Here is a 23,848-nt window from a genome sequence, read left to right as displayed (position 1 = left end):
AGTATTTATTCATTTAACTAAAACTTACTGAGCATTTAATGTTTTTGGCATGCCAAGCACTAGGGATATAGCAGTGAAGAAAATAGAGTCTTTGCCTCAATGGAGTTTACATTTGGTGGCTATGGGGTAGAGAGACAGGGACTCAAAAGTAAAGTCAATATATAGTGTGCCAGTTGGCAATAAGTCATGGAGAATAACAGAGTAGCGTATGAAGAAAAGGAGTGCTGTTACAGGATGGGGGTCTGCCTGTTTCATATAGGCGCTTAGGGGAGTCCTCTGATAAATCGATTTGTGAGCAAAGAAAGACCTGGCACAAGTGAGGCTGCAAGCTCTGCGGGTACCTGGCAGAAGAGTGTTCCACATAGAACAGCGGTTGCAAAGGATCTGAGGTAGAATCATGCTTAATGTATTCAGAAACGGCAGGGAGGCCAGTGCGGCTGAAACAGAGTGCAGAGGGGGAGAGTTGTAAAGTATTAATACATGACATTAGTAGTGGAGCAGAAAGGAAGGGCAAGAAGCGACACAAAATATTTAGGACCTTGTAGGCCAGGCCATTAAAAAGTCTTTGATTTTTACTTTCAGGGGAATAGGGTGCAATACAAGATACTGTCAGGAAAAACTATGAATGACTTTGAAATGGGCAAAAAATGGTGAGTGAGTACCCTGTCTTGTTCATCCATTGGATTTATATCTGTCTCATTTTCTTGGAGTTATCTTGCAGTTTTGTAATTTGTAGAAAGCTTAAAAAGGCACATGAGTCATAGCTATAGAAGTGCAAATAAATTGTGTACAGTGGAATGTAATTGATTATTGCCCTATGAATAAGAACCGTTTTACATGGATTTGTAAATTCATTTCAGAATTCCTCATTCTCTATATAGGTGTGGTTCTTGGAACTCTCCTTTGAACCAGTTGTAACATCTTAATGGTTCCCTTGTTAATTAATGAGTTAAATAATATCTTTGACATGTGTTCATTTTACCATGTTTCTAATAGTCATGATTTTTACCATTTAAAAATATATGCAATCCAGTAACACTTTTTAACAGAACTACTCTGGTTGCTCTGTTGAGAAAAGGCTGGAGGAGGACAGGAGCAGAGGCAGAAGCCTTCAATCAATCAGAAGGCTATTGCAAAATCCAGACAAGAAGTGATGGTAGCTTGAACCTGAGACGTAGTGGTGGGGATGCTAAGTAGCTGTTGAATTGGGATATATCTTTAAGACGTCTGAAAGGATTTATAGATTAGAGATGGGATATGAGAGTGAGGTGTCATGGGTGACTGCAAGATTTTTGAGATATTGATCTTAATAATATTTACAAATAACTCCTTCCCTTTATCCATTTTTGTGTTGGTAATTTTTATTTTTCATTTTTAGGAATTTAGTCAGAGTTTAGGCAGGTTAAAGGAAACCAGCAAGCAGTGATGACCAGGCTGGCTAGTAACAGTAGGAGCTATTACCACCTCGGTTGGTCTGAAAGGGACAGAGGAAGGGGGAGTGATCACCTGAACCAGCAAGAGCTGTAGGTGTAGGAGAGGGTTGTCTGGTAGGAGCTTTTCAGCAAGGAATGGAGCCACAGCCAACCTGGTCTGTTGGTGCCCATGCAAGTTGGGCTCCTAGGAGGGCTCTGGAGGAGACCAAATGGAAAATATCCAGCATTGCACATAGTTTTATAAACTGTCATAAAACAAACAGAAAACCAAGTAAACAAATAAACACAACATAAAGACAAACAAGTAAGCAAACAACCCGATGTACCTGAACTTTAAAATGAAGAAAAGAAAGAACATAATTTTTTAGTAGTAAAAAGTTATATTGTAAAAACTCAGCTGGGTAGGTTTTAATGACATGGAACAGAAGTCTTACAGCTAAAATCAGTCATAAAAGATTTTAAATCAACTTAAGTTTTTTACTTTGGACTCACAAGGTTATAAAAATCCCTCTCTCTTTTATGTTTTACTTATGTGTTTTAATTTAATCTAATTTAAAAAACTTTATATAACCATTACTTTCTATTTCTGAGTATTTAAAAGCTTTTTGGTTGTGTCTTTCCCTTTGTTCTTTTTAATTAAAAGTATTTGAGATTAGTTTGGTCCTTGAAATTTACTCCAATTGAAATAAAGCCCAAGTCATCTCATCCAGCTTCTTAACCAGTAGTGGAATCTAGTGAACTCAGCATTTAAGGGGAACTCAGTGCTTTGTTAGACAGATGTCTGTTTTATTCTCATAGATGTCTGTGGTTTGGTCCAACTTCTGTTTTAGAAACAAGCAAGGCAGGTTATTCCGTGAAACAGAGAAAGTTGAAGACAGCTGAGTGTTCAGTCCTGCTCTTTTTTACTGCTCAATATTTTTTTCGCCAAAGTAACGTTCTATTGTTTCTGCAGTCTTACCTTAATAATTAGACACCTTCTTATGTGATTTCACTTTGAGTCATTCTCTTCCTTAGGCTTCTCTCTTGGGGATTTCTTCCTGCTTCTTGGACAGTGCCCATTCAATTTCCTTTGCGGGCTTCTCTTCCTCTACAGTTCTTTAAATGTTGGTGTTTATAAGTTCCTGTAGATTTTACTTTTCTTCTCATTGGGCAATTGCATCTTGTCCCATGCCTTGCATCTATCTATAAGCTGATGACTCTCAGGTCCGTATCTCCAACTCAGATCTTTGTCCCGCCTCTGTAACTGTATTTCAGTTTTCCTGTTCACCACTTTCACTTGTGTATCTTACAGGTACCACAGTACATTCAAAACTGAGCTTATATGCTTCTTTAAACCTTGTGTCCATCTGTCCCCTAGCTCAGTAAGTGTGCTATCACTTAAAAGGAGATTGTGGATATGTTCCTTGACTCCTGCTCTTCTTCCCAGTCTAATTAATATTGGCTGTTACTAATACCAGTAACTTCTAAATATTGCTCTAATCCATCCTCTTCATCTTCATTGTTCGCTGCCCTAGTTAGGATACTCCCTACTGTTATCACTGCAAGAGCCTTCAAACCTAACAACCCTAGGAGGTAGGTAGTGGTGGTGGTGTTTTTAACTTTCCTATGAGGAAACTCAGATTCAGAATGGTTAGATAAGAACTCAGATCTCTCTAACCCTGAAGCCCATGTTATTTCCACTGTGTACTATTTGACTGTGTACTATATTTCATTGACCTAAGAGACATTTTCCATTTTTATTCACAAAAATTTGGGTGTATCAGTCAGTGACAGGTCATAGTTTAATTGGCTACTTGTATACTTTATGGTCCATAAACTATTAGCCTTAAAATCAACTGTGTCTCAGCTTTGATGAAAAACAGTGTATATATCTCCATTAGTATTCAAAATAATAACAACAAGAACGATATGTGGCCTCCATACCTGCGGATTACTGTTTTGGTAAGCCTCCATTTTCTTAAGCACTGCCAAGAACTGGAAAGTAAGCAAAGAAGGCTTCTGGTGCTTAAAATTATTGTTATAAAGCTCATAAAGTAAAGATTATATACTTTAACATAGAGTATTTTGTCTCTGAGTATAGGGCTTTATTTTGCAACTAATTTTAATAGGCTGGGGTATCTGATTACAGAGTCTTTAAGGAGTCAAAAGAGTGAACTGAAAATAAAAACAAACACAACAAAAAACACACATGCATGTTTATTAACGGACAATTCTGGGACCTGCTGTACTATCAGCTGAGAATGAAGGTGACCAACAAAGTAAGAATTAAAAACTACTTTTAAAAAACAACATAAAGCCCAGAATGGCCACATAACCCTATTTCACTAGAGGCAAACAGCCTGACGACACACAGAAATCACCCTGATTATAGCTTGGAAAAGATTCTTCATCAAAATACAGTCTCTGATTCCATTGGCACATTTTTTAAGGACAAAATGTATTTTATTTTCTCATTTTGATTGGGGAACATTTGTTGTTGATTAATTTTCCCCTCCTATGGCTTAATGGAGTTTCCTAGAACATATTTTGTCCTGAAAATACCAGGGGGAGAAACAACAAAGAAGAACATAAAGGATTTGCGCCTGTAATCCCAGTTGTGTCTAGACCCTGATCTTCCTACCCATGTTGCTCAATGGCACCGGAGTGCCATTTTTAGGCCTGAGGGCTATAGACTTGGGTATAGGTTGTTAGGAAGGTGTTAGAGAAGAAAGACCTAAGTAGAGGAGAAAAACTTAACAGACTGTGGTACTGAGGACTGTTTGTAGAAGCTCTCAGTGGGCAGTTGTGCACCAGATGGCCAACTGCATCATTTTTGTTTGGAATAAACCCAGACTATGTATATCCATAAATTCTTAGCATTAGGGGGGCCTTTCAGGACATTCCCCTAAGACATGTGAATTCTGAGAATAACTTTGCTGACTGCAAGCACCTTGAACCTAAGAGTGGATGTTAAGTTCTCTGTGTTGGCAGATTGCCAGGATTTACTAATTAGGTTTTGCCTGCTTAAATTCTCCTGGCAATTTCCCTTGGCCACACTCTGCCCTAACCTGTTTTGTATGCAGTCTGCCCGTGGGCTCTACTTAGACATTTATAGCATTTATTTCTAAAGAGGCCTTTAATAAAATATTGATTTGTATATTTTTTAGCTAATAATTTGTTGATTAAAAAGCAATTCGCACTCAATAGAAAATATGAGTAGAAAAATGCCTTTCATATTATTACCAAGTGAACCAATGTTAACATTTTAGTATGTTTTAGTCTAGTTATTTTCCCCTGAGTATAGAAGAAAGACAGATAAGTGTGAAGGCTATTTTTCTTTTTAATAAGAATCTTCTCAAATTTGGTACTGGTCACTAATAGTAATTTTTAAAATAATTTTTTTTTCAGAATAATTTTAGAATGACAAGTAGAAAGCTAGCACAGAGATTCTTAATTACCTAATGTTAACCATACACAACTGTGATATATTTATCAAAACTAAGAAATTAACTCTGGTATGATATTACGAGCTACACCATAGGCTTTATTTGGATTTTGCCAGTTTTTCCACTAAGGTTCTTTTTCTGTTCCAGGATCCAGTTCAGAATACCATATTGCACTGTGGCCTTTTTTTCTATTTAACTTTATACCAAGAACATCTTTTTGGTCATTAAATATTCTTTAAAAAATTCTTATTAGTGGCCTTGTAAAAGTGCATCAAATGGATAGATGCACTCTGATGTAAATATTTCTGGTTAACTTTTGGGGGGCATTTCGTGAGGGTAGGAAGTGCTAAAAAATACACAAATGCACTGAACATTTTTATTAGTGGTATATTTGAGTCAGGTGAGTTTGCTAGATTGTAACAATTGTAACACAGGCATTTAGTGTTTTGTTGTTTTAAAGAATAAAGCCATGAAGTCAACTGTTTTCCGAGAACTGTTAGGTAGCATGCTAAGGAAAATACTATAAAATTCATTCTTGGAGTCTACTGTTGCTCATTTTAGTCAGATCTCAAAGTTAAATATTAACGTTAGAGTTCAGTCCGTGCTAGTGAATTAGTGTCTAATAGTGAATTTATAAGCTAGAGATGTATTATGAAGGGTAAGTAGTCATGTGTTAATTTGACACAATGATGTGGATTAATATATAGAAATAATAACTGAGTTGAAGAATACAAATGGGATTCTGACATACAGTACTTATAGAAAATTGAATGCACTGTCTTTGTAAGATCAAACATATTCATTGAAATTTTCAGAATCAATGATAAATGCTTTCTGGAGAATGCCTGTACTTTCTTCTACTATCTTAAACATCACTTATCTTTTTGTGGTGCAGTCTGTGAATATTTAGTGGCGAGAGCTCTGTGATCTGTCACACAGAATGTTTATCACTTTGATGTTGCTGGAGGATAGTATTTGATTTCCTTGTAATATTTTTATATTGCAACATAAAGCACTGAACTAAGAGTTTCTTTGAGAGTTCCCAAGGCTGATGATTTTTTTTTTTTTTTCTGTGATTGAAGGTTCTGGGAGCTTTGCCATTGGCACTGATTACATTATTGAATTAGCTAAGGCCGGGTGACTCATCTGCTGGGTTTGCACATCTGTAGATGTATTTTTTATATCTTAGGGCAGAGATTATGGGCAAGCTGACTTAATTGTGTAAATTTCATCACCAGGGTTTCTGGGTATAAGTATGTTCCAAGGTTATAGATGACTCTAGGATTGAATTAAGGCAGAGATGTGTTTTATATCATTTTCCATTTTAGTTTTATTTTAGCAAACCATTTTAGTACCATTTTATCAGTGCAAACACTGATAACAGTGCAAACAACTAAGTACACATAGTTGTGCATTAATACATTGATAGATGGCAGATAAAGATACAGACACAGCCCTGGCAGGGTGGCTTAGTTGGTTGGAGTGTTGTCCCATACACCAAAAAAAAAAAAAAAAAAAAAAGTTGCAGGTTCCATGCTTGGTAGGGCTTGTAAGGGAGGCAACCAATCAATGTTTCTCTCTCTCCCTCTCCCACTTTACCTCTCCCTTTTCCTGCCTGCCTCCCTCCCTCTCCCTTCCTCCTAAAATCAATAAGCATATCCTCCAGTGAGAATTTTTTAAATAGATATGATACAGATACCGACTCTTTTATTTCTATTTCCAAAAGCCAAAATGCATAATTGAAAGTGACTTTGTCAAATTCAATGTGAAATATGAAGTTAAAGTGGATGACTTTCTCTAGGTCTGGAATGGGTATCTGGGTTTATGTCATTATTCTACAGTGATACTGCAGGTTACAGGTGCTGTTGGGAGAATGTTTATGTTTATGATGGATACTGCTACTTTTACGTTAGACTTTGGGCATCATAGATAATCAAACACCATTAGGTATTGGATGTTCTTATATATACTCTACATTTTCTGCTTCTGTGAGAAAGTATTTGGTAGGACATTAGTGGTGTCTTTAAGATTATAAAGAAAAATGTGAACTGCTCTCAGTAGTGCAAACTATATCTCTTCATGAAATGGTTATGAGCCTACCTCCCAGCTCATCTCCTGATGTTTTCCCATGCATTACCTACATTTCAGCTATAGGGAACTTCTGTTCCAGAAGCATCTGGAACAGGCCATGTTCTTTCACACTTTTGTGTGTTCGTGTGCAGTCTTCTTGATCTGAATTGCCCTTGCCCTAGCAAACTCCAGTCTCTCTTTCAGGACTTGGCTTAGAGGTCACCTTGCCCAGGAAGCCTCTCTTGTCACTTCTTCTTTTCCTTCTGCTCTGAGTTGAGTGTTGTGAGTGTTGTGCCATGTGTTAATTTTCTTGACTGCCTCCTTCACTAAAGAGTAAGCTCCTTGGAATCAGGGAATGGGTATCTTTATTTCTAGCACTTAACTCAGTGCCAGGCAAACAGAGTTAGTGCTGAGAAAATATTTGTTGAATGCTTCAGTGTGTAGATGAAGAAATGAATGAACTCATTTTTTATTCTCTCCTTAATATTTATTGCTTCTACAAATCATTTTATCTCTTAAGTAACCTTTTTGTTATTTCTAACAACTATGTCTGAAATAAAGAAATGTCACTTTATTAATATTTTAGATTTATCCATAGGATAATGAATTGATGACAGTTTAAGTACATGTGTGCATGTCCTTAATCTCTGTTGATCATCCTGGTTTTAACTTGTGTCTTACAGAGAAAACAGACATGAGAGGAATCTCGTTTAAATTACAGTACAAGGAATTTAGATCAGACAAAGAGTTTCCAGAAATTAAAGTACCAGATATTGAAGTGATTTGTAAGTAATATATTGATTTGTTTTTGTTTTTGTTTTTGGAGCGTTAAAGAAGTGTGGTGTGGATAGAGGGTTACGAATTGTGAACTGGTTCACAAACATTGCCCTTAGTAGAATAAAAAACCTACGGGAAGAAAAATCGATTTAGTACTATTCAGATGCAACCATATTCATAGATAGATGCTTAAAAATAGTTAGATACTTTTTTGGTTTTGTGTGTACATTTGTTCTTGAAATTTTCAGCTAACAAGGGAACTATGCAGGTGGCAGGTGTCCTTACCTTTCCAGAATGGCTCTGGTTTAGGTGACTAGCAGAATATATGAGAAATCTCCCTCCTTAGCTTATTTTTTTTAAAATTCTTTTTCCTTAGAATAACATAAATACAATGAAAAATCCTTAGCACTTTTTCGAATAATCCAAAAACTAATGCGTATCAACAAAAAAAGACCTACTCAATAGTTTGAGAATAGCACAGCAAGACCACTGACACAAAGAACAGGTTTTTCAATGCCATTCTCTTGATTGCTTTAATGTAATTAAATATGGCAGTTAGCTATGCCCAAAATTTAGAGTTATATTACTAAACTTCTAACTATAGATATTCTGTTTTGGCTATAGTTGAACAGAACTTCTGTAGTGTATAGGCCAAATTCACCCTCAGTGCTAGTGAACTGAAAGAGCAAATAAACCTTTCTGAGCACCAAATTTATAATCATACTTATGAATAGAGTTCAGTGTTCTCTTTGCTTGTTGGTCTGCAAGAATCATATTGGAATAATTTAGGATAGTTTTACTAAATTTATTAATGTAACTCTTGTTATGAGGATGGTGCTTAAGTTTTAGGAATCTGTGCTTATAGTGCAAAAGGCTTCTTTGTGATTTAAGAGACAGATTTTACTGATAGTGATAATATAATAATACCTTGTCTTTTTAAACACTATATATTTTTCTAAATGTCTTCATAGCCCAAAATTATTTTTCTGTTTTCACAATACTTATGTGAAATAGGTGTCCTAATCTTATAAATGAGGACATGAGGGACAGAAAGGTTGACCAACTGTCAAAGGCATAGAACATTGTTTTAAGATAAATCATCATTATCAGTTCAATAGCTAATGTTTACTAAGTGCTTACTATATGCTAGGCACTATTTAAAGCTTTTTACATGTATTAATTATTAAGAGTCAGATCTGGATTTAATTCTGCCTCTTCCTCTTATCAGCTGTTGATCTTGGGAAAGCTACTAAGCTCTTCATGGCTTGGTTCCTCATTTGGAACATGGAGTTTATGGTAGTGCTTACCTTTTAGGGTGACTGTGGATTGAGATAATCCAAATAAATGTGTGTCTGTCATACTCTTAGGGCTATAAAAATCAAGTTACTATTGAAAAATAAGGTGCTAGTAGATAGTATTCCATATAATTTTTAGCTTCTTGATGAATGTTCTATTAAAATCATTGTATTCTTCAATATAAAATGATAGTAAATGCTGCTATATGTAACTATAGAAAAACATCCATGTTACAACAGGATCATAGCTCCATGTAGAAGCTATTGCTACCTTTTCCCTTTCACTATTTCCCAGCCACCTTTTGGTTCTAAGCCTTTTCCTAGTGGGAAGAAACTGAAGGGAGCTAAGTAGTCATGGAGAGCATCTAAGGTGTCTCCAAAATTGGTGGCAGGACACTTGCAATCCACTGCATTGTGTTCATTCCAGAAGTATTGTGGTATATCAGTTATTTGGAAACTCAAACGTGTTTTCTTGTAGAAATTGTCCTTTTAAGTAAGGCACATACACTCTTTTAATCCCAGTTACAGCTAACATGCTGGATAACAAAAACTCCATAGTCCTTTGGCAGTGCTAATAATCAAGGTATTTAAAACAATAAAATAATATATATTGATCCTCACAAAGAGGTCCAGAGAGGAATCTGGGAAGACAATGCAATAGGAAACATCAGGATATATGTCTCTCCACCTAGACGGCAATTGCACTGCCAGAATCTGATGTGATTGTCCTGGAACTCTGTGGTTGTTGAACAATTTGCAGCTTCCCAGAGAAAAGGCTTAGATGTAAAATTGCACTTGATTTTAGTCAGCTTCAGCTTTTAACACAGTAGCATCTACTCCCAGCCTTGGACATCTTATGCACAGCTTGTAGGATTCAGGAGAGGACAAAAGGACCCTCTTTTCCAAATATCAGAGACCTGTGCTTGGATCACCAATTGCTGCTTTTGATAACAGAGGTGTAGACCAAGAGGTGGGCAGCCACTGATGTTGCACCTCCCCATTGTTGCAAGCACCTTCCTCTTCAGCTAAAATGACTTCTAAGATATTTAAAGGTCTACCACCTTCTTGCCTCATTAATTTTTCTCCTTTTCCCCTTTTTGGGAGTCGGAAATTAAAGACTAGGACATTCAAAAACAATTGTACATACAGGAAAATTTAGTGCAACCAGCAAAAGGCTCAGAAAAGACCTGAGAACACCTTAGGTTTATACCTCAGACTGACAGTTGGTACAGAGACATCCTACAACAATCAAAAAAATAAAACTAACAAAATACAGCAGACACTGGGGAAGGGGGAGACTCTTGAGTTCAATAGTTACACCATTATTAGATTCATATGTCCAGTTTTCAACAATAAAAACATTATAAAACATGCATAGAAATACAAAAGTATGGCCCATTCAAAGGGGGGAAATCAATAGAAACTGCTCCTGAAAAAGACTTGATGGCAGATATATTACACAAAGACTTTAAAACAACTGTCTTAAAGATACTCAGAGGACTAAAAAAAATGTGGAAAAAGTCAAGAAAATGATGTATAAATAAAGGAAATATCAGTGAAGAGGTAGAAAACATTAAAAGGAACCAAAAAGAAGCTCTGGATTTGAAAAGTACAATAATTAAAATTTAAAAATCAGTAGAAGGATTCAAAGTCTGGTGTAAGTAGGCAGAACAAAGAATCAACAAAATTGAAACTAGGACAATGGAAATGATCAAGTCTGAGGAACAGAAAGAAAACAGATTGAAGAAAAATGAACAGAGCCTTAGGGATCTGTGGGACACCTTCAAGTGAACTAACATACATATTGTGGGAGTTCTAGAAGGGGAACACAGAGAAAGGGGCAGAGAAAGTATTTGATGAGACACATAGGTATAAACATCCAAGGAGCTTATTGTACTTCAGGTATACCCAGAGACAAACACCAAGACACATTATAGTCCAATTCCCAGAAACCAAAGACAGGAATCTTGAAAGTAGCAAGAGAGGAGCAAATTATTGTTGTTGTATATACACTGTACATACAAGGGATCCTCAATAAGATTAATACCAAATTGCTCATCAGAAACTTTGGAGGCTAGATGGCAGTGGACATACACATTGAAAGTGTTAAAAGACCACCCCCTGCAAATCCCAACAACCAATAAAACACCTTTCAACCAAACAATCCTATATTTGAAAAACTGTCCTTCAAAAATGAGGGAGAAATGAAGACATTGCTAGATAAACAAAAGCCAGGGGAGTGTTTTACCACCAGATCTGCTCTGTAAGAAATGCACTCCCTAAGAAAGAGAAGCCTGCAAGGTGAAAAAACAAAAGGACATTAGACAGTAACCTGAAGCCCTGTGGAGGAATAAAGGCCTCACTAAAGGTAAATACAAGGGAATTTTAAATGCTAGTACTATTATATCAAAGATTTGTAGCTGCATTTTTGTTCTGATTTAGCATTTAAGAGACTAGTACATTTGAAGAAAAACTGACTTATCTAAAAGGTAGTATTTAAACTTTAGTTTTTCACTATTTTCTATATAATTTAAGAGACGAATACTTTAAAAGAATTCTTTATGTTTTTGGGTACACTGCATAAAGGTGTAGTTTTGTGATATCAATAATTGAAAGGAGTGAGGACAAAGCTATAAAGATGCAGGTTTTGTATATTAATGATATTAAGCTGGTATAAATTCAGATTGTATTGTTATAACTTCAGATTGTGAAATGTAATCCCCATGGTGACTACAAAGAAAACAGCTATAGAATGTATGCAAGAGGAAATGAAAGACAAAAAAGCTTAAGGCAAACGGAAGACAAATAGCAAAACAACAAATAAGTCCTTCCTTGTTAGTAATTACTTTTTTTTTAAATTTTATTTATTTATTTTTAGAGAGGGAAGTGGGGGGCAGAGAGAGAGAGAGAGAGAAACATACATCATTGTGCGGTTGCTGGGGGTCATGGCCTGCAACCCAGGCATGTACCCTGACTGGGAATCGAACCTGCGACACTTTGGTTCGCAGCCTGCGCTCAATCCACTGAGCTATGCCAGCCAGGGCTATTAGTAATTACTTTAAATGTAAATAGATTAAACTCTCCAATCAGAAGACAGATATGCAGAATGTATAAAAACATGATCCGCCTATGTGCTGTCTATAGAAGATTCACTTGAGATCTAGACACACGTAGATTGAAAGGAAAAATATAGAAAAAGATATGTGCAAAAAGTAACCAAGAGAGAGGAGGGGTGACTATACTAATATCGTACAAGAAAGACTTTTATAAAGTTACAAGAGGTGATGAACATTATTTATGAACATTATTATTTTACAAAATACTTATAAACTATTTGGTAGAGCAAGAAAATAGAACAATTATAAACATTCATGTGCTTAATGACAGGTCATCAAAATATACAAAGCAAAAAATGACAGAAGTAAAGGGAGAAATAGTTCTATAATAATAGTTGTAGACTTTAATACTCTACTCACAATAATGGATAGGTAACCAGACAGAACACTCTACCCAACAATGACAGCATAAACATTTTTTTCAAGTACACATGGGACATTTTCCAGGATAGACCATATGTTAGGCCACAAATTAAGTCCATAGCCTTTAAAAGGTAGCTATCTTACAAATACAAAGTATTTTATATACAGCCGTAAGGGGATAAAGTTAGAAATCAACAACGGAAGAAAAACTGGAAAATTTACAAAATTGTGAATGTTAAACAACATACTTTGAAACAACCAGTGTATCAAATATGAAATCACAGGGGAAATCAATGCAACCAAAAGTTGGTTCTTTGAAAAATTCAACAAAGCTAGCAGATTCTGGTTAGATGAATTATGGAAAAAAAGAGGGAATACTCAAATTACTTAAATCAGAAATGAAAGTAGAATATTACTACTGATTCTGCCAAAATAAAAAGGATTATAAGAGAGTACTGTGAACAGTTATACACCAACAAATTAAATAACCTAGATAACAAGGAAAAATTCCTAGAAACACTAAACCTACCAAGACTGAATCTCAAAGAATTAGAAAATCTGAGTAGACCTATAACTAGCAAAGAGATTGAATCAGTAATTGAAAATCCCCTGACTAGAAAAGCCCTGGCTTCACTGATGAATTCTGCCAAACATTTAAAGAACTAGTATCAATCCTCAAACTTTTCCAAAATATTGAAGATGAGGGAACACTTCCTTGAATGGTCTTGAATGTGCACTTCTTCAGAGAAGATGAGCAAACAACCGATAAGCACATGTAAAGATGCTGAACATCACTAATAATTAGGGAAATGGAAATCAAAACTACAATGAGATACCACCTCACACCTGTTAGAGTGGCTGATACCAGAAACAGAAAACAAATGTACCGAGGATGTGAAGAAATTGGAACCCTTGTGCATTGCTGGTGAAAATGTAAATTGTGTAGCTGCTGCCGAAATGAGTATGATCTTTCTCAGAATATTATCAGAGTTACCATATGGTCTCATAATAGAATTAAATACCCAGAAGCAATACTATTTCTGTGTCTATATCCAAGAGAATTGAAAAGAGGGTCTCCCAAGACATACTTTATATGTTTGTGTTTGTAGCATTATTCACAGTAGCCAAAAGATGGATGAATGTCCAACAGATGAATAGATAAGCAAAATTTGGTATATACATACAATGAGATATAATTCAGACTTGAAAAGGAAAAATTTTGACATGTGCTACAACATAAATGAACTCTATAAGGACATTAAGCTAGGTTAAATAAAGCAAGCACAGAAAGATAAATATTGTATGACCTCACTTATATGAGGTACATAGAGCAGTCAAACGTATACAAACAAAAAGTAGAATGGTGGTTGCTAGGATTTGGGGAGAGGAGAAGTGAGTTGTTTAATGGGTAGAGTTTCAGTTTTGCAAGATGAAGTAGTTTTGGATGTTGGCTGCACAACAATATTGAATATATTTACAGTACTGAAATGTATACTAAAAAGTGGGAACGTGGCAAATTTTATGTTGTGTGCATTATACTACAATAAAAAAATTGGACAAAGGGAAAAAAAGAGGCCTGAAGGTGGGAAAGAATAAAAAGTTTTCAGAGATTCTAGTGGAGGCTTTTTAATGTCTTCAAGGGCTTATAGATTGGTACAGTGATTCTTTAATATGTTTCATTTCAAGAATTAGGACTTTTACTTGGTAGAGTGGTATAGACAGATCTCTCTTATCTCTTTAATTATATTGACTGATTGAAGTCATTTCAGGATGGATGTTATGGGATGCTTCTAAGTGGAGTCAATAAAGAGGAAGAGAGATTTTCTGAGTTGATTGGCTAACCTTAGAGAGATGGACAAATAGAATATGTATTCATATAAAAACAATGGGTTATGGTAGAATTAACTGGACAGTTTTACAAGCCAGAGACAAAGCATGATGTGTGTTTAGTTTCTGGAGAAAAGAGTGTGCAAAGGAAGAGGCACTGGGTTGCTGCCCACCCTAATGTGGGGTGTGGCACCACTTTATGAGGGGAGCGAGCAAACACCTGCTGAGCAGCTGATTGTATAGATAAGTTTGAAATCCAGAATTGAAATGTTTGATTGAGTATGGGTTCATGGTTTTGGGAATGCTCATTTTGGATATCAATCATACTTGTTAACTCTAATTAATATATATAAATTAAAGTGAGAGTGTTCACAAAACCTCTAACATAATGCCTCACGTAGTATAGCAGTAAATTTTAGTGCCCGTGTTTGAGGGAGTTTAATTTTTCTCTGTGCTATAAAATGTGAATAAATGGACCAGAAAATTTTCAAAAGTATATTGAAATCTCTTGAAACTTGATTGTACCAGATTGCTATAACTTACAAGTAGATTGTCCTGTGAGTCTATGGTGTGTTCGTTCATATGGACTGTTCAGTGATGACTAACTCCTGATTTGGCTCTGGGGGATCTTATAGAATAGGAAGATACAGAGCAGGGGATTCTAAAGAGAGTCAGCTCTGTGGAGGGGTGATGTTGAGGTTTAAGAAAAGTGACTGGAGGTGGAAATTTAGCCTAACACTGGCTAAAACAGCTTTTAGAGCTGGAAAGTAATCTTGGGTGATTTAGTCTAACTTCTCATTTTGTGGCTGAGGAGAAGTATAGGAGAAGTCATAGCTATAATTGAGAAAGCACAGTCACTGGCTTCTAAAAGTCCTGCTATCCAAACAGCATAGAATTCACTATTGCATTTTTACTCTTTCTTTTGAAAAGGCCATATTAATGATAACATCTACATATCACATTAATTTTTAAAATATAGCTTCTATATTAAATAATTTTAATCAAATTTTACATGGAGTTTAAATAGATAATTTCAACTAACAGTGCTGCTAGAAGTTTCATAAGGACAATTATTATTTTAAAGGAAATAAGAAATTCTCATAATTTTTTTTAGGTTAAGTCATCAAACAAAGGAAACATGGTATTTTGAAGTATGATTAAACTTCTGATGCTGCAGCAGAGGCTAAGAATATTAATGGCCAGATCTAGGTAAGTTGAATTTTACCTTCAAAAAAATCATTAAGTCCACAAATTACATTTTTTAAACAAGAGATTTTGATAATATTTTCTTCCTTAATTTTAATTTTTCAATAGCAGTTCACATTCAGTATTATTTTATATTAGTTTCAGATGTACAGCATCTTGGCTAGACAATAATAGACTTCATAAAGTGTTCCTCCTGATATTTCCAGTATCCAACTGGTACTATACAGTTATTACAATATTATGTACTGCATTCCCTATGCTGTACTATACATCCCCATGACTGTTTTGTAACCACCAATTTGTGTTTCTTCACTCCTTCACTACTTTTACCCAGTCCCCTAGCCCCCTTCCCCTCTGGCAACTACCAGTCCACTGTCTGTGTCTATGAGTCTGTTTCAATTTTGTTTGTTTATTTTGGTCTTCAGATTCCATATATAAGTGAAATCATATGATATTTGTCTTTCTCTGATTGACTTATTTCACTGAGCATAATACCCTCTAGATCCATCCTTGCTGTTACAAATGGTAAGATTTCATTCTTTTTTTATGGCTAATATTTCATTGTATATATGTACTGCAGCTTTTTTTATCAACTTGTCTGTTGATGGACACTTGAGTTGCTTACATATCTTGACTGTCATAAATAATGCTGCAGTGAACATGAGGTGCATACATTCTTTTGTATTAGTGATTTAGGTTTAGGATAAACCTAAACTTTTCTTTTATCCTAAACCTAAATCACTAACTTAGGTAGGTTCTGGGGTTTGGATAAAACCCCAGAATTGGAATCACTGGGTCATAAGGCAGTTCCATTTTTAATGTTTTGAGGAAGCTGTATACTGTTTTCCATAGTGGCTGCACTAGTCTGAATTCGCAGGGCACGAGAGTTCTCTTTTCTACACATCCTCGTCAGTATCTGTTGTTTGTTCATTTATTCATGATAGCCATTCTTTTTTTTTTTTTTCTTTTCTGATGATTGCCATTCTGACAGGTGTGAGGTGACTTCTCATTGTGGTTTTAATATGCATTTCTCTGACTATTAGTGACGTTGAGCATCTTTTCATATGTCTATTGGCCATCTGTATGTCCTCTTTGGAGACAAGTCTCTTCAGTCCTCTGCCCATTTTTTAACTGGATTGTTTGATTTTTTGTTGTTGAATTGTATTAGTAAGTCATCAAACAAAGAAAACATGCTATTATTTTGGATATACATTTTGAATATAGCCCCTTAATCAGATGTATTATGTTCTCCAATTTAATGGGTTGTCTTTTTGTTTTGTTGATAGTTTCCTTTGCTGTGCAAAAACTAGTTTGATGTAGTCCCATTATTTTTTCTTTTGTTTCCCTTGCCCAAGGAGATATATTGGAAAAAATATTGCTAAGAGAAGTGTTTGAGATTTTACAGCCTATAGAATTTCTTCTAGAATTTTTATGGTTTTGAGTCTTACATTGAAGTTTTTAATCCATTTTGAGTTTATTTTTGTATATGGTGTAAGAGAGTGGTCTAGTTTCATTCTTTCCACGTATCTGTCCAATTACTCCGCACCATTTATTGAATAGACTATCTTTACCCCATTGTATGTTTTTCCTTCCTTTGTCAAATATTAATTGACAGTATAGTTGTGGGTTTATTTCTGGGCTTTCATTTTTTTTTTTTTAAGATTTTACTTACGTATTTTTAGAGAGAAAGACGGAGAGAAATATCAATCAGTTGCCTCTTGTACCCAGTCTTGGGACTGAACCTGCAACCTAGGCATGTGCCCTGACTGGGAATTGAACTGGTGACCTTCCGGTTTGCAGGATGACACCCAATGAACTGAGCCACTCCATTCTGGGCTATTTCTGGACTTTCTATTGTGTTCCATTGCTCTATATGTCTGTGTTTATGCCAGTGCCATGCTGTTTTGTTTACTATGGCCTTGTATAGTTTGATATCAGGTAATATACCTTCAACTTTGTTCTTCTTTCTCAATATTGCAGAGGCTTTTCGGGGGGATTTTTTGTGGTTCTAGATAAATTTCCAAATTATTGGTCCTAATTCTGTGAAATAGGCCATTGTTATTTTGAGGAATTGTGTTCAATGTATATAGATTGTTTTGGGTGGTATGGACATTTTAATGATGTTAATCCTTCCTATGCAAGAACATGGTATATGCTTCCATTTATTTGTGTCTTTGGATTCTTTCTTCAGTGTCTTATAATTTTTCAAATGCAGGTCTTTTACCTCCTTGTTTAAATTTATTCCTAGGTATTTTATTAACTACTGATACAATGTAAATGGAATTTCTTTTTAGTTTCTCTTTCTAATAGTTTATTATTGGTGTATAAAAATGCAACCAGTTTCTGAATATTAATTTTGCATCCTGCTATTTTTCTGAATTCATTTATCAGCTCTAGTAGTTTGGTGGAGTCTTTAGGGTTCTGTGTATACAATATCATGTCATCTGCCAATAATGACAGTTCTACTTCCTTTCCAGTTTGGATGTCATTTATTTCTTTGTGTCTAATTGCTCTGACAAGGGCTTCCAGTGCTTGTGTGCAGTAAGAATAATGAGAGCAGATATCCTTGTCTTGTTTTCTACCTTAACGGAATGCTTTTAGTTTTCCCCATTAAGTATGATGTTGGCTATGTGTTATATATGGCCTTTAATACATTTAGGTAGGTTCTCTCTACTTCCACTTTGCAGAGAGTTTTTATCATTAATTGGTACTGGATTTTTTAAAAAAATGCTTTTTCTGCATCTGTTGATATGAACATGTGATTTTTATCCTTTATTTTATTTATGTGGTGTATCACATTAATTGATTGGCAGGTATTATACCAACCTTATATCCCAGGAAGAAATCCCACTCTTATAATGGCGTGTGATCTTTTTTGTGTATTGCTGGAATAGGTTTGCTGATGCTTTGTTGAGGATATTTGCATTTGTATTCATCAAGGATATTGGTGTATGATTTTCTTTCTTTGTAGTGTCTTTATCTGGTTTTGGAATTAGGATAATGCAGGACTCACAAAATGAGCTTGGGAGTCTTCCCTGCTCTTGAAATTCTTGGAATAGTTTGAGAATGAATGGTGTTAGTTCTTTTTTTAGTATTGGTAAAATTCTTCTGTGAATGCATCCAGTCCAGGACTTGTGCTTGCTGGGAGTTTTTTAATTACTGCTTTGATATCATTAGTTGTAATTGTTGTGTTCCTATTTTCTGATTTTTCTTGATACAATTTTGAAAGATTGTATATTTCTAGGAGTTTATCTATTTTTTCCAGATTGTCCAATTAGTTTGTAATATATTCTTATAGTTCTTTGTGTTTCTGTGGTTTCTATTGTTACTTCTTTCATTTCTGATTTTATTCATTTGGGTCCTCTCTCTTTTTTTCTTGATGAGTCTGGTTAAAGCTGTATCAATCTTGTTTATACCTTCTCAAAGAATCTGCTCTTGGTTTCATTGATCTTCTGTACTGGTTTTTTGTGGTTTTTTTTTTTTTTTGGTCTCTATTTTGTTTATTTCCACTCTGATCTTTATTACTTTCTTCCTTCTACTTACTTTGTCCTTTTTCTAGTTCTTTTAGGTATAAGGTTAGATTGTTTATTTAGATTTTTCTTGCTTCTTGAGGTAGTCCTGTGTTGCTATGAATTTCTCTCTTACGACTGCTTTTTTTCTATGTCCCACAGAATTTGGGTAGTTGTGTGTTTATTTTCATTTGTCTCAGGGTAACTCGATTTCTTCCTCACTTTCATTTTAGCCCATTCATTGCTTAATGACATGTTATTTCACCACCATGTGTTTGTGTGTTTATGAGTTTTTTTTCTTGTAATTGATTTCTAGTTTTATACCGTTGTGGTTGGAGAAGATGCTTGATACGATCACTGTCTTATTTCTTGAGACTTATTTTGTGTCCTAACATGTGTTTTATTTTAGAAAGTGTTCCTTGTGCACTTGTAATGAATGTATGTATCTTGCTGCTTTGGGGTGAAATGCTCAAAAATTATCAGTTAAATACATCTGGTCTAGTGTGTCATTTAAGGTTGCTGTTTTCTTGTTGATTTTTGTCTGGAAAATCTATCCATTGATGTCAGTGGGGGTTAAAATTTCCTAAGACTATATTAATGTCAGTCTCTTTCTTAATAATGTTTTCTTGAATGTAATCATTTTGCCTGCTGATTTGCTGTCACCTCCCACCCTGAAAGGATAAGGACAAATGGCTTTAATTAAACTAAGATAGTGTTTACTAATTTAAAATATTCAACAAACAGTTGCAATATTGAGCCTCCCAAGCAGTTAGGTACCTTTTGTTCTTGAATGTACCCTAGTTAATTTCTTTAGTTGCTTTCTTAAGGGAACATCCTAAGTCTCCTTGTATTTTTGCTGAATTATGAACTTGGCATTGTGAGATGATGAAGTCACATGGTTTCTCATCAAGTGTTTACAGTATTAGTGCATATTATTAGGTCTTACATAACTCAAATGTGGTCCCCAAATATTAGTCTGATGGTCATAAGTTAAGAATATCTAGTATCTTGCCTTTCTCCTTGCCTAGGAGTTGGTGGATCAGGAAGAGGAACTAGAGATATGGACGAAAACTCCACATTTAAAGAAATCCTCTTTTATATTGAAAATTGAGCACAACTGCCTATTGTTTCAGCTAATGTAATTTCTCACTCATACTAAACCTGTTCTTCAACCCCACTGAAGCCTCCTGTTTCTTTTTGCCTGCATTTTCTCCCATTGTGTCAGCCTTCTTCTTTACTTCTTTCCTGACCAGACCCGATGATCCATAACTTCAGAAACTCTCCCCAACCCCCTACCCCTGGGGGGGTATCCTTTAATTTTCTTGTCCTCTTACTCTCTGATCCGGGGTCATTGAACTTTCTATCCTCTGGACTGCTGAGCACAGCTAGACAAACAGCATTGCTTTACAGCCTCTCTGAGCTCTCACTCAGCACAGCCTACTTAGTAAATCCTGCAGTCTGTCTTGGTCAGCTCCTCAGTGAATAATCCTTTCATTCTCTTCATTCTGCACACTTGCTTTCTATTTTGCAAAGGAAATTTAGGATGATGTTGATCTTCAGCTTCTCCACTGTGCTCCATACGTCCTTGTTTTCTTCCCTTTCCTTACAGAGGATGAGGCATTTCTCCTCCTCTGGTCCAGTGTCTCAGTCTGGACCCTAGAACTCATCTTCTTTAGTCTTTCCCTCTGTCTCGATCCATGCTTTGTTCCCTTTCTCTTTTCTTTGTCTCCCCCCCGTATTTTAAAGCCTTTCCTGACCTGTTGATTACAAATCTGCATAAGTATCATCTTAAAACAGTAAGTAACTGAAGTATCATATTTTCTTTTGAAACCCTGTCTGTCCATACCCTAGTGCTGTACTCTTTACTTCCTCAGCTTGTTCTTGAAAGAGGAGTTAACATTCTCTGGGGGCTACTTCCTTATCTTTCATCTGCTCACTGCAGTTTGGCTTCTGCCTCTGCTGCTCTAAGGATGGAACACTCTCTCTCTTGACCCTGTTTTTTCTTAATTTGTACTGTTCTGATCTTTTTATTTTTCTTCACTTGCTTCTCTCGACTTCAATGCTTATGTATTTATATTTCTCAGGATTTCAATCTCGGACCACTTTATATACCTTGAGCAGGGTCTTCTGTTTTGTATCTTGGAAAAAAAAGATTTTATTTATTTATTTATTTTTAGAGAGAGGGGAAGGGAGGGAGAAAGAAAGGGAGAGAAACATCAGTGTGTGGTTGCCTCTTGCGCACACCCTCCTGGGGACCTGGCCTGCAACCCAGGCATGTGCCCTGACTGGGAATTGAACCAGCAACTCTTTGGTTCCTAGTCTGGCCTTCAATCCACTGAGCCACACCATCCAGTGCTGTTTGTAGCTTTAAATACCACACGTGTTCCAATATTTTACCTGCTTCAACTCATACTCATGTACTTAATTCTTTATTGAGTATCTCCATCTTATTGTTCTCTAGAATCTCAGTTTAGCATGTCTAAAACTGAATTAATCACCATTACTTCCCATTGAAAACACCAGTTTTTCCTCTCAGGCAATGGAGCCAGCACCTTTCACCTGCTACCCTGGCAACTGCCTCTGCTCTCCCTTGTACCTAGCCAGCCACTCAGTGCCACTGACTTGTTTTCATAAATGTTTCTTAAATTCATCTTTTCATTTCTACCCCCACTGTTGCTGTGCTGGTTTTAGGTCTCTAGCATATTTCTTTTTTAAAGTGGTCTCTAACTGGTTTCCCTTCTTCTGAGGTAAACCTTAACTCAAATTTATGCTGCAGATGTATTTATAATGAAGTCCTACAAGGCTTTTGTATCACATGGTAGGCTTTCATTAATTATGGTTGTATTGAAATACTCAGTGTCCACAGCGTCCGAAAGTAGGTTGCACCACCACTCAAATATCCCTGCCAACACGTGACGGGCTGCCTTAAGTGGTCTGTGAAGATGGCAAGTGGAAGAATGATTTTTCTACTCCTTTTGAGAAATAGTTTTAAAATATACCTTTGAAATTCCATCTTTTGAAGCCAAAGCTACACTGAAATAATCTTTTAGGTCTTTATATTCATGAAGAGGTTGGTGGGGAAGATGAACATGTCATTTCAAGAAACTTTGTTTGTTTATCAATTATCCTTGTGCTTTACCAAGTTTTAGCCCTGGATGGTATGACTCAGTGGATTGAGTGTTGGCTTGTGAACCAAAAGTTCACTGGTTCGATTCCTGGTCAGAGCACATGCCTGGGTTGAGGGTTAGGTCCCCATTTGGGGGCGTGTGAGAGGCAACCAGTCCATGTCTCTCTTGCACATCATGTTTCTCTCCCTCTTTTCCCCTTTCTCTAAAAATAAATAAATAAAATCTTTAAAAAGTTTTAAGAATACTTTTTGCCTCTTTCTCATCCTGTAATTTATTAAACATTTATTAATTTTTTAAAATTAAACATTATGGACTAGCTGCTATGCAAGCAGTATGATTAGTGTCCTAGAAAATTAGGAAGACAAGGCTCTTGTCTTCAGGGAGATCACAGTGAAGTGGGTGGTAAGACATAAATATTACAGTAGAATAAGTAAATACCATGATAGAGTCATATCCATTTGACTGTGAGGACACTGGATGCAGGCCAGCTTCACGTTGGTGGTGTCCCATTCCCCTCCCTTGTTCAGGGTGCTTTCTGGTTTGGCCCCTTCTTGTGTTGTGGCCTACCCTCAACTCTGGTTGTCCTGGGCGCCTTACTTTCTCCTGAATGCAGTGCAACCAGCCTTTCATAACCTTTGTCTTTGCACATTCTCTTTTATCCATGTCAAGTACTCATTTCTATTTCTTGCCTAGTACACTGTTTCTGCTCACCTTTTTAAGCACCAGCTTAAATGGTGCTTCCCTGCCCTGCCTGACCCACAAAGTTAGTCACTCCATTTTCTGTACCCACAGACCTTTCCTCATATTCTAATATAAGGTTTATCATAATGTATTATCTGTTTACATATCTGTCTTTCCCTTTAGACTCATGATTCTTTAGAGTTACATACTGTGACTTAATCATCTCTGTGCCATGATATTTAGTTGGCATATTAGAGCAAAAGACTAAAATGAGTCTTAATTAATTTTACCATTTTATTTTTTACTTTTTTGATATATACTAGTATACTTTTTCATCTTAATAATTGTACCTGTTAGCCACTCTTTTTACCTTTGCTTACTACAGTTCATTCAGCTTACAAGAGACTTAGAGCGTCAACTGTGTGCTGGGTGTTGTGTTCAGCGTGGGCAGTGCAAAAATGAGTAAGGTTCATGCCTGTTGGAAAGGAGCCCATAGTGGAGGGTAGGAGATAAGTAAACAAACAATCTACCACAGTTTCTGCTAAGGTAGTCAGTGTGAAAGATGCTGTGATTCGGGGAGCCCAGGGTGCTGTTACAAAAGAAGTGTAAGTCAGCCAGTTGGTTGGAGTTGAGTCAGAGAAGGCTTCCTGAACACACTTGGGTTGAATGTTGAGAAAGGAAAGAAGCAGAGGCAGGGCAGTGTGGAAGGGTGTGAGGGAACAAGATGCTCTGGGGAAACTGCTGAACGAGCCTGGGGAGGGCTTGGAGCAGAGAGAAGGAAGAGTTCAGACCTGTAAACAGGGACCAGGCTGGGGAGGGCCTCGTGGCAAACTGACAAGCTTTGAATTTTTCCCTGAATATAGTGAAGAGCCACTGAAGAATTTTAACCAACCTTTAATCAGATTTATGCTTTTAATGTTTAGAAGCTTCTTGTACTCCCCCCCTTTTCAAATATTGTCACATTCATTCTCTTTCCCTTGTTTGTGTGTGACATTTTACATTTTTCCTTTGTTCATTT

General features: G+C 36.1%; 1 protein-coding gene across 2 annotated transcripts in view; it reads left to right on the top strand.

Moving 5' to 3' along the window:
* The window catches only part of FRS2 (fibroblast growth factor receptor substrate 2), a 102,044-nt gene that overhangs the window by 69,126 nt on the left and 9,070 nt on the right, over positions 1-23,848 (top strand). The window contains exons 4-6 of one of the 2 annotated variants that reach the window (XM_045829271.1): positions 583-650; positions 7,612-7,713; positions 15,421-15,515. The gene's annotated coding sequence lies outside the window, so the exon portion shown is untranslated. The remainder of the gene's footprint in view (positions 1-582; positions 651-7,611; positions 7,714-15,420; positions 15,516-23,848) is intronic. The other variant, XM_045829270.1, reaches the window with a different exon arrangement.

Source organism: Phyllostomus hastatus, unplaced genomic scaffold (genome assembly GCF_019186645.2).
Source record: "Phyllostomus hastatus isolate PE091 unplaced genomic scaffold, TTU_PhHast_1.1 phas_scaffold_93, whole genome shotgun sequence".
Classification (NCBI taxonomy): domain Eukaryota; kingdom Metazoa; phylum Chordata; class Mammalia; order Chiroptera; family Phyllostomidae; genus Phyllostomus; species Phyllostomus hastatus.
The sequence above is the reverse complement of the archived record's forward strand: the minus strand, read 5'-3'. Positions and strand labels throughout refer to the sequence as shown.